We start from the raw sequence: 10228 nt of genomic DNA, 5'->3' as shown, positions 1-10228 counted from the left end.
TCGACCGCGTGCGGTCGAAATTTTTTATTAATATTTAAATAAAAATAATTTTTTCGACCTCAGGTGGTCGAAAAATTTATTTTCGTAATTTAGGTAGAAAATTTATTTCGACCGCGTGAGGTCGAAAATTTTCGACCACGTGAGGTCGAAAAAAATTTCACCCGAGCTGTTAGCGACCATGCCTTGCGGTCGATATTTTGGTCGAAAATTGGCCTTTTTGAAAATATCTGTCCTAGTAGTTGTAATATTTGAATGTTATTTCTTGTATTACATGTGGGTAGTGCCTGGATAGTAGATTCATGCTCCTTTCTTTTAGCTGGCATATTATGCAACTTAGCAGATAATCTCCAATAACACCGAGCGCTTACCAATTCAGAGGGGTGGTTGATGCACAGGTATCAGCCAGGCAGGACACGCAACCAACGGTTCAAGATGGATATGGCAAAAGAGGCTTTTAGTGGCGATATATTTCTTCTTAGCGGCAATAGTTATTGCCACGAAAACATTTACGACAATTGGTTAATGTCATTAGATCCAATGTCGGTAAAGCCTTTAGCGGCATTTATTGTTAAGTACAAAGTTTGGTATTCTTGGTAATAATTGATTTTAGAATATAATTAGCGGCAATTAGTTATTACCGCAAATTAATTGCAGTAGAAAAGCATATTTTGTTGTAGTAGTGGCATGTGTGAACTCAATGCTCTGTAACAATTATCAGTAGCTTTCTTGGCTTTAGCATGACTTTATCTATGTTTCTTTGTATGTGTGATCCATGTTCAGTTGCATACATGTATAATGCTTATACTTGATTATGCTCTTTAAGTTATTTATGCACTACAATATTTTCTAAAAGCATGTCTTGGGGTGTAAAATGAGAGAGAGAGAGAGAGAGAGAGAGAGGGAGAGTTAGTGATGTTGCTGGATTTTTCTGACTTACCACTAACCGCTACATTCAAGGCAAAAGGAGATCCAACAGTTGATCACTCTTGATTCCAGTCTTATTCAGCTAGGGTGAACCATCTCTAGTCTGTGAAGGCCATTTTAATGTCTATCTTTATTGTATTTCTAGCATGTGTTTGGGATATGCCCAGACATATATTAGAGTTAATATTTTAAAGTTTGCTCCAGGGCTTAATGTTTCTTTCGTGTATTATGGGATTAAAAAAAATGGTAATATTATTGATAAATTGGTATTATGAGATTTATAATTGAACCTTTTATTTCGTTTCTTATGTTTATGAGACTTCGTCACTATTGTTCCTTTCATATGTAATTCATCTTATCAACAAGGTTATTAGAAGGAATTTGCATCACATAATCATGATGATTCGTTTGGGTACTGTCACGAACTAATTACCAAATTGGGTCATTATGCTGACCCATTCCTCCGATTAGGCAACCAAGTAACCATCCAGCAAAATTTTATTTCATTTGGTCTGCTAGGCGCACAATAGCATTCGCGTCTCTCCATATATGTACAAATCGGAGAGAAACGACATATATATTACATTTAAAAAAAGAAATTAAACATATATTCCTATAACTTTCATAATTATCCAACTTTTAACATAGGCTTTACTAGAATCGTTGTTGTGGATCTAAAAAAGCACTATTATGTTTCTCTCTTTATCTTTTTAGGTTTCGTTGTTCATACCATATTTTTTCCTGAGTTCCAACAAATAGAAGTCCCAAAGAAAAAAAAGCCAACAACAAAAATGTGCTGATATGCGAAGGAAAATAATCAGGATTTTGTGGGAATCCAAAGCCAGAAAGCTAGATAACTTTGAGGTTTTTGAATGTGTCCTTTACATAGAATACATTAAAAGTTATCTCTCTCCAAACCAATGAAACACGTACTCCACACTCCTTGCCTTATGATTAACAATCTGGAAAGGCTTTGTTCCATTTATAAATATAATTCCTTGCAAATTCATGAGAAGAAGCTTCTCTTCCTTTCTTAAAATAAGTCTAGGTTTCACTATCTTTTATTTTCCTGTACAATCCATCTCACACCCCTTCAATGGGACTGCATTAGAACATGCCACTGCTTGTGCCCAATGCCTCAGTTTTGTCTTAACCTGTTGCAGGTCATCTCACTGCACATGTCATTAATTTGAGTTTAATTTTTATGTGACGTCACAGGTAAAAAAATATTTAAACAATGGTAGATCATTTAATTACTAGGAGACAATTATAGTTAAAATTCTAAAATTCTATGTGTAGACATTAAAATTTTGTGGGACTCTACAAGATGAACCTATGCTCTGTTAAGGTTTCTTGGAGAAATTTCTTTCTACTTAAACCCTAACTTACCCTATATAAGGGGGCACATATTCCCTTAAAGAAAATGCATCTCGAATATCCTATAAACATTTGGATATTCACAAGGAATCAAACACATCTCGAATATCCGATATCCCATAAACTCATGGGTATCACAAGAGATCAAGGCATCCGTCTTGCCTTTATCAAGACGCCGGCGTTTTTGGAGATCAAATACATCGGAAGGAGGTCATCCCTCGTTCAAGAAATACGCTACTAACGGACCTCGAATTAGGAGAAAAATCAAGAGAGAAGAATCGAGAGATAAACGGTACCATTATTCTTTATCAATAAATATTCTGTTTCTTCATTTTTTTATTTGTCATTTTGCATTCAATCTCTATCACTTTGAACTTTGTTGCAAACACTATGATACGGTAATCGGTGACTTTGATAAAAATGGTAACTAACCTACTATAGCTGTTATGATCGTATACAATGTTTACACTATCACTCTTTAAGTGTATATAACTCAAATCCTATCAATAAAGCCGACATCACAAGAACTAGAGGACGTTACTTGGTAGGATTATTAAGAAAGATTATAATTTACTCCCACCTCTCTTGTAAAGTTGAAATTTTGTTTCCAGTCTTTCAATAAAGTGAAGTTGACAAATTCAAAGTATTTCATGAGGACATTTATCAGGAAGTCAATTTCAGATCGATAAATTGTTATATATAAGAATTGATAAATTCTGGATAAGAGGTCATAGTTTGCTTTAATATATTTTATCTACTATTAATATAATATATAGATAAAATCCGAGGCATGTGAAAAATCCTGCAAACTTTCTAGTCATAAATTAAATAAAAATTGCATCAATATGAATTTTATTGGTAAAAGCTGAAAAACTGGTACAAAAGTGAGAAAAATTGAAATGTAGGCGAACACATTATTATAATAACTTTTTTTTTCACACATTATTATAACTAAATAAGTAAAAATACACTTCCTCTATTCCAGTCCTAGCTGGTACCCCTTCCATTATGAGATGCTTGAAAAGGTTTGATACCATTCCCCTAATAGTATTATTCTACACAACTTTCATAAATTCAACTAGTTAGTGAAATTTTATAATGAGGTAATGTATAATTTATATATAAAGTGAGTACTTGCAAATTTTGCTCTACTATCATTAAATACTGTCATATATATAAATGAAGAGCAGTATGTTGCAAAATTTCTAGAAAAATGCAAAAAAAAATATATACTCATTCTTTCCACAAATATTTTCACTTCTTATTTTGGAAAGTCAAACTAAATGAACTTTCAATCTAACCATCAATAAAAACCAAAATTACAAAAATAAAAGTTTTAGCAGCTGAGATTTAAAATTTATTCAAATGGTTAAAGGCATTTAAAGAGAAAAGGTGCGTCTTACATATTGTGGCACTAATACTGAAAATTTTCCCATCCCCAAGAACATTTAAAGCATATCTCAAAATATAGACATTCAACTTGAGCATTATGAGCATACATAACTTCTTTTAGTTCCATTTCATGATTATTTACATCTTTTGCATGTCGACTTTATACAACATCTAAAAGACCATTTTTTTTAAAAAAAAATTCAATCCTTCTAGAATGTTTTTTCGATGTAGAGTTCCATATGGTTGTTGCATCGCTTGATTCCTCTGAGTCCTTGCCTTTAAACATGAGCTTAAAGGCATACTATTTCTTTTGAATACTAAAATTTATCACTTGAAATTCGAGTCCCCACAAAAAGAAAAAAAGGTCATACCTGGGCTGAATATCTTCCATGCATCTGAAGAGTCGCTCTAGGGCTTCCAAATGACGAGGACCTACCTCCAGGGCATCCGCCGACGTGCTGGAAGATGCGGGGAGATGGCAATGAACCTTTGCTACCGGGAAGCAGATTGGACTCGTTGAATATTGACGATTCGCATGATAAAGATCTAACGCTGGCAGCGTGCTACATAACCTCTGGCCTTCTTCTTCGGGAATCCAAACCTAGTTCTATGCAGCCTTTGAGCTCATTGAGGTCCTCATCGGTCAAGTTGTCAGGTATATGAATCCCTTGTTTCCTTCTTTCTTGGAGGAGAATTTGGCGACGTCGTTTCTCCCATGCAATATCGTGGTGTCTCACACATAGAAAGTTGCTTCGATAACCTCTTTCTGTTATTCTTCCAAAAAGGTGGTGCATCCTCCAAAAGTTGTTGTCTTCGCGTTCTGATTCGCTAGAAGATGATGGGGATGACTTAACACGCGTTTCTCAGGATTTTTTACGCAATAACCTCCCCATATGAAGCAGTCTTGAAGTAAAAAGCGACAACTATCACAACAATAACAATAATAAATGATCCAAAATTTCACAACAATAGTGTAGAGATTATGATGAGCAGGCCGTGGCGAGGAGTTATCAGCCGCCTCGGCCAGCCGTTCGAAAAAATTAGAAGAACAGATCAGGTAAAGAAATGAGTGGGCGGGTGGTCGGCCTTTCTCTAAATTGGGAATAATAAGGGGGAATGTAATGGATGTTCTTTTGTGTTATTGGTTTGTAAAGAATAGCTTTTTTTTCCATTACGATCAACTCCTTGCCAGCTAAGGTTTTGCAAGGCTTTAATGGGAGAATTGTCAATGGACACCCATTCTTTGCGGCCATTCCTCTCTCCATTCATTTCTGGCATTTCACTCCGCTAGATAAACTTACTAATTTGGTTTCTTGCATTTTGTTAGTATTTTGTTTCCTTTGGGAATGTAACTTTTCATAGAAGATCTTTTCTTTATGGTTTCCCTGGTCAATTCTGAAACAACAACAATAGCTATACTGATCCCAAATAAATTTGGGTCACCTATATAGTTCACTTAATTTCATGTAAGCTAATTCATATCATTATCATTTTAAATAAATAGGTGAAATAAGTCAAATATATAATAATAATAATAATAATAATAATAATAATAATAATAATAATAATAATAATAATAATAATAATAATAATAATATAGAAGTTCTCTAACAAATCTAATAGTTATCTTCAACTTCTTAACGATCACCATATATGGTTCTTTTCTTCCATTTGTGTCATATCTTTAGCTAAGCCATCGATAAGTATATGTAGGTCTTTCGAGGCAACTTCTTTCCGTATCGATTTATGTCTACCCCTCGTCTTTCTATGCCGTCACTTACCATAGTTTCACACCTATGGGCCGGTGCGTCTGGGTTGACGTTGAACATATCCCGGAGACCATCTCCGAGCGACCTTCTTGCATTTTATCCTCAATGTGTGCTACTTTCACCTTGCGATGAATGTGGTCATTAATTTTTAATCTTATCTATGCTATGACACTTAATAGCACATCTATCTCAGCATCAACATCTTTGCAATACTCATTTTTTGCGGCTATATTGGACTTTGAGTACGTAGCCCAACGTGCCATATAACATTGTCGGTCTATAGTTGTTCTATATACCTTTCATTTTGGTAGACATCCTTCTATCACATAACCACAGGTAGCTCTTTTCTTGCTTCAACCATATGGTTTAATCCTATGAAAAACATCTTAATCTACCATTCATTTCTCTTGAAACAACGAATCTAAATATCTAAATTGTTTGCATTTTGGCACCATAATATCATGTAATCACTTTCTGACTTCTCTTTTCATGTTGACTACACACCAATGCATGTATTCAATCTTAGTTATACTTATCCTAAAACTCTTCGTCTACAAGTGTTTCTCCATGGGTCAAGCCTTTGCATGGCAGCATTCGGTTCTTTAATAAATACAAGGCAAAATACATCAAATCGACCTAAACTATGTCCGAAATGTCGATGTCACATGTTATCTTGGGTGACCTAATACACACTCGAACATCTTAAAAGTGAATTATTTTACTCTCGAAACAACGATGTGGCACAAAATATCAAAATAAAAATAAAAAAACGTTTTGAGGAGAATTTTCATTTTTTTAATTCAATTTAATTTCTTACACCTACTTACTTACTTTCTTCTTCATTTCCTCCCACCCCACCTTAACCTTCTTCATCTTCCCCTCCGGTCCCTTTCTTCTTCCCTTAAAGACACTTTTCTTATGCGCCCCATTTAGTATATTACCTTCGTTTTTCTCATCGCCTTTCTCTGACTTAATTTCTTCATCATTGAACTTTTCTCCATCAAACCCGTCATAAATTTATGCACATATTAAATATTGAGCAATTTTTGTTCATAAATGTGAACCCGCCCCCCCCCGCCTTTCTTTCCTGTTATTTATTATTTGAAAACCCCCGTCATTTTAACTGCCTATAGGTATTATATTTTCAAATAGAGGCGGCTGCGATTTAATGGGTGTTTGGTGATGGGTCTGCGAAATTTACGGTAGTTCTTGCAATTTTGGATGGTTTCAATGGTGGTGATGTGATTCCGATGGTGAATTTTGAATTTATGGTGGTAAAATTATTTTCTCAACGTATTAACTTTTAAATTAATGGTTAGGCATGGAATGCTTATGTATTTTTCTCTTCTTGGTGCCTTGAGAATACAAAATGGCATGTGTCATAATTTTGTTCCTTTGTATTTTGATCGGGTCTTTGATGGTCGATTTGGATCTATGGTTGGTTTTTAGTTCTTTGGGTGTTAGTTGTAGGTTTGTTCACCGACCACCATTTCTCTAGGCGAGTTGGCTTAATTTTTTTTTTTTTTTTTTTTTGGTGGAGAAGATAGGTATGATACTTGGCATCACGTGGGCAACGATGGCGACAAATTCATGAGGAAATTTAGACTTTAAGGAAGGCACAATTGATTAGTGTGAATCTAGCGATGATGGTGGGATGAATTTGATGGTGGTGATTATATCCATGGTGGTTGAGTGGTTGCATTTTTTATGAATGTGAAGAAGAAGCAATTAAATGACATGCATTTAAAAAAAAAAACAAATTTGGCGGTTTATTGATGTAGCATTGACGTGGCGACATGGCGGGCGATGTATTACACCACCCCATGTGCGGCTAGTTATAAATGTATGAGGGGTAAAATAATTCACTTTTATTTTAAGTGCTTGACATCGACATTTTGGGTATAGTTTAGGGTTGATTTGATGTATTTGCTAAATACAATAACATCAACAAGTAACATACCCTATACGACCTCATCTTATATTAGCTTGTCGATAACTAAGGTAAACAAGTAGGGCTTAATGTCTATCCCTGTTGTAAACCCACTGTTATGATAAACTCATCTGTATCACCACTACTATTTTTTACTCTAGTGACGACTCCTTCATACGTATATATTTTGTAACATTTATATTTAATATGACTTTCTTTCTTCTCCATTACCCACCAAATTGAGGAACTTGTATGTTGTAACATGTTTTCTCTATATCATTAAACTCTACATAGATCTTTCTTCTTTTCGTGATAAATTTCCCTCGACTTTTAGCAGAAAATAGACTCTGTTGTCGATTACTGGACATAAATTCAAAGATGGTTCTCTTTGACTCGTGTCGCGTTCCTAAGTCTACATTCTATCCCTCTTTCCTAGAGTTTAATGGTATGACTCATGAGTTTAATGCCACAATAGTCGCACAACAAAAAAAGAAATAAAGTGGACAAACTTGATTACTCTCCCGGTGTTTGAAGTTGCACGAGTTTTAAGATAGAAAAAAGACTTTGGCACATATCAAAAGTATCTCTAGACCTCATGGTTTTTAAACATGTAAATGAAATATTTTTATGTCTATAATAGCTTGCCACTAAGGATGAATAAAGTCAAGAGAATTCCAAATATAAAACATTGACACTAATTTTTGACGGCAATAATTTTTATTTAATTAATCGAGTTTTTGATCTCAAACGAAGTGAAATATGTATTTTTATAAACCAACGTGATTTTTACAAAATTGTTTTTGATAATGGTTTGCCAATTTGTATTATAAGTCATTTAAAGTATTTTACATATTTTTCCATCAATACTAAAGTTTTTGTCAAAATTAATTCAAAATAGTTCAAAACAATTATGCAATTAATTGTTTAAATTATTGAATATCAAATTGACAAATATGTTACTTTGTTAATTCAAGAAAATTGATTAATTAAATAAAATAATCGATTACATCTCAATTTTACAATTTTTGCATGACTATAATTGCAATTGACTCCAATTAGTTATGTACTGATTGGGGCTACAATTGAAATAGTTAATTAATTACTATTTGTTAATTGTGGCTATATTTGCAATAGTCAATTGCACGATGAAGGTCAATTAGGGTGATAATTACAATAATTTGTCCTTTTATGCATATTGGCGTATTTTAAAAGAATTAATTGGTTAACTAGTTTTGATTTTGGTCATAATTGAAATATTTAAGTATGAACGCTCTTAACTTTAGTTATTTGTTAAATTGGCTATTTTGTTCCTCGTGTATACACACGTATACATGAATATGTGTATATATGCTGTATATATCATGTATATGTGAACAACGAGCCCTTTTCTTTCCTTTTCAAACGGACGAAGCCCGCAACGGCGGACGGACCCACCATCCAAATGACCTCTTTAATCTAATATGTGAGAAAAGGGTTCAATGAAACCCTAGCCGCCTCCTTCTCCTCTCTCTCTCTCTTGCGTCACTTCTTGCCTAAAAATAGCAAAATCTCAGGCCAACGTAGCTTCTTCAGTCAATGCTACACCATTTTGGGTAAGAGCATTAATTCTCCCTCTCTCTGTTTCCACTGAATCACTACGAAGAGGTAAAACCCTTCCTCTCTCTCGTCATGCACCTGTCTTTGTTCCACAAGGCGAAACTCTTAATGGTTTTTGTCATTTTTCTTCTCAATTTCTTATTGGTTGGGTAGATTCACAAGGATTCGAGAGAATCCTTTGCAAATCGATTTGTCCCAATTAATTTGAACGAGTTTTAGGGGTTGGGTTCTATATAAAGAGCCTATTTCACACTAGCACATTTGTGAGATATACTCGAAAAAAAAAAAACCGAATTGCCAAGGGTTTCGACCTCTGCGAGACCTTTAACCATTTGAGTTCTAGTAAAAAAATTAATTTTTCTATTCTCTTGTTTGTGGTGAGCATTGGTGTTTGGAACAAAAAGGATCACCAACTCCATTCTGACCAGATGCATTGCACTCAAAGAAGGTAAATAATCCTCCTTTTAGTTGTTTTCCTTAATTTGCTTATGTTTGTATATTTGTTTAGATTAGTTTAGTTATGTGTTTAGTTTTTTAGGTGTAGTTACTAGTATGTTTATGTATGATTAGTTTGCTAATAGGTTTTTATGTACCTTAATATGGTTCTTTGCTTAGTTTAGATTTAGGTGATTCGTGAACCTTAAGTTAAATCTAATTGATGATTGTTGTTAATGTAGATCGTTTATGAATTGCATACGTTGGTTTGTTGTTTTGTTCATGTACCGGTGTGGTTAAATCTAGTTTAGATGCTATATCGACTAATATGAGTCAAAGTAGGTCTATCTAATATCGCAACTGCTTTACAAGTTCATTTCCAAAGTGAAAATCGTCTAATTATGTGCTTATACGAGTTGATCGGTCCATAGTCGGTCAAATGCCATAATAAGCCTATGCTTGATTCATGATTAGCTTATTGATTCAAATGAGATATCTACTGGATGCTTTGTGTCGCTTATGTGTGCGTTTGTGGAAAGGTTCTTTGCCAGTAGGTTTGTGTGTGTCCTGGTTTAGTTGTACTTTGTATTTCTTATCTAATGTTGATAAGTGAGTGTAGACATGGGTATGTCATATCTGTGTGTTAATATGATCCCATGATTTGACCAAGTGATCCTGTTTTGAGTTCAATTTGAGTCTTGTGCATGTATATATGCTATCTTGCCTTAGTCTTTACATTAAGTCATTCATGATGTTTGGTCTCGTATTCCTCTTTATACCTTGTTCAAATTGATCCCTCTTTTGT

The 10228-nt window shown here is 34.2% G+C and overlaps 1 pseudogene; it reads right to left on the bottom strand.

Moving 5' to 3' along the window:
- Positions 1 to 1985: 1985 nt before the first annotated feature.
- On the bottom strand, positions 1986 to 6475 carry LOC132042946 (uncharacterized; annotated as a pseudogene).
- Positions 6476 to 10228: the final 3753 nt, after the last annotated feature.

Source organism: Lycium ferocissimum, unplaced genomic scaffold (genome assembly GCF_029784015.1).
Source record: "Lycium ferocissimum isolate CSIRO_LF1 unplaced genomic scaffold, AGI_CSIRO_Lferr_CH_V1 ctg19369, whole genome shotgun sequence".
NCBI lineage: Eukaryota > Viridiplantae > Streptophyta > Magnoliopsida > Solanales > Solanaceae > Lycium > Lycium ferocissimum.
The sequence above is the reverse complement of the archived record's forward strand: the minus strand, read 5'-3'. Positions and strand labels throughout refer to the sequence as shown.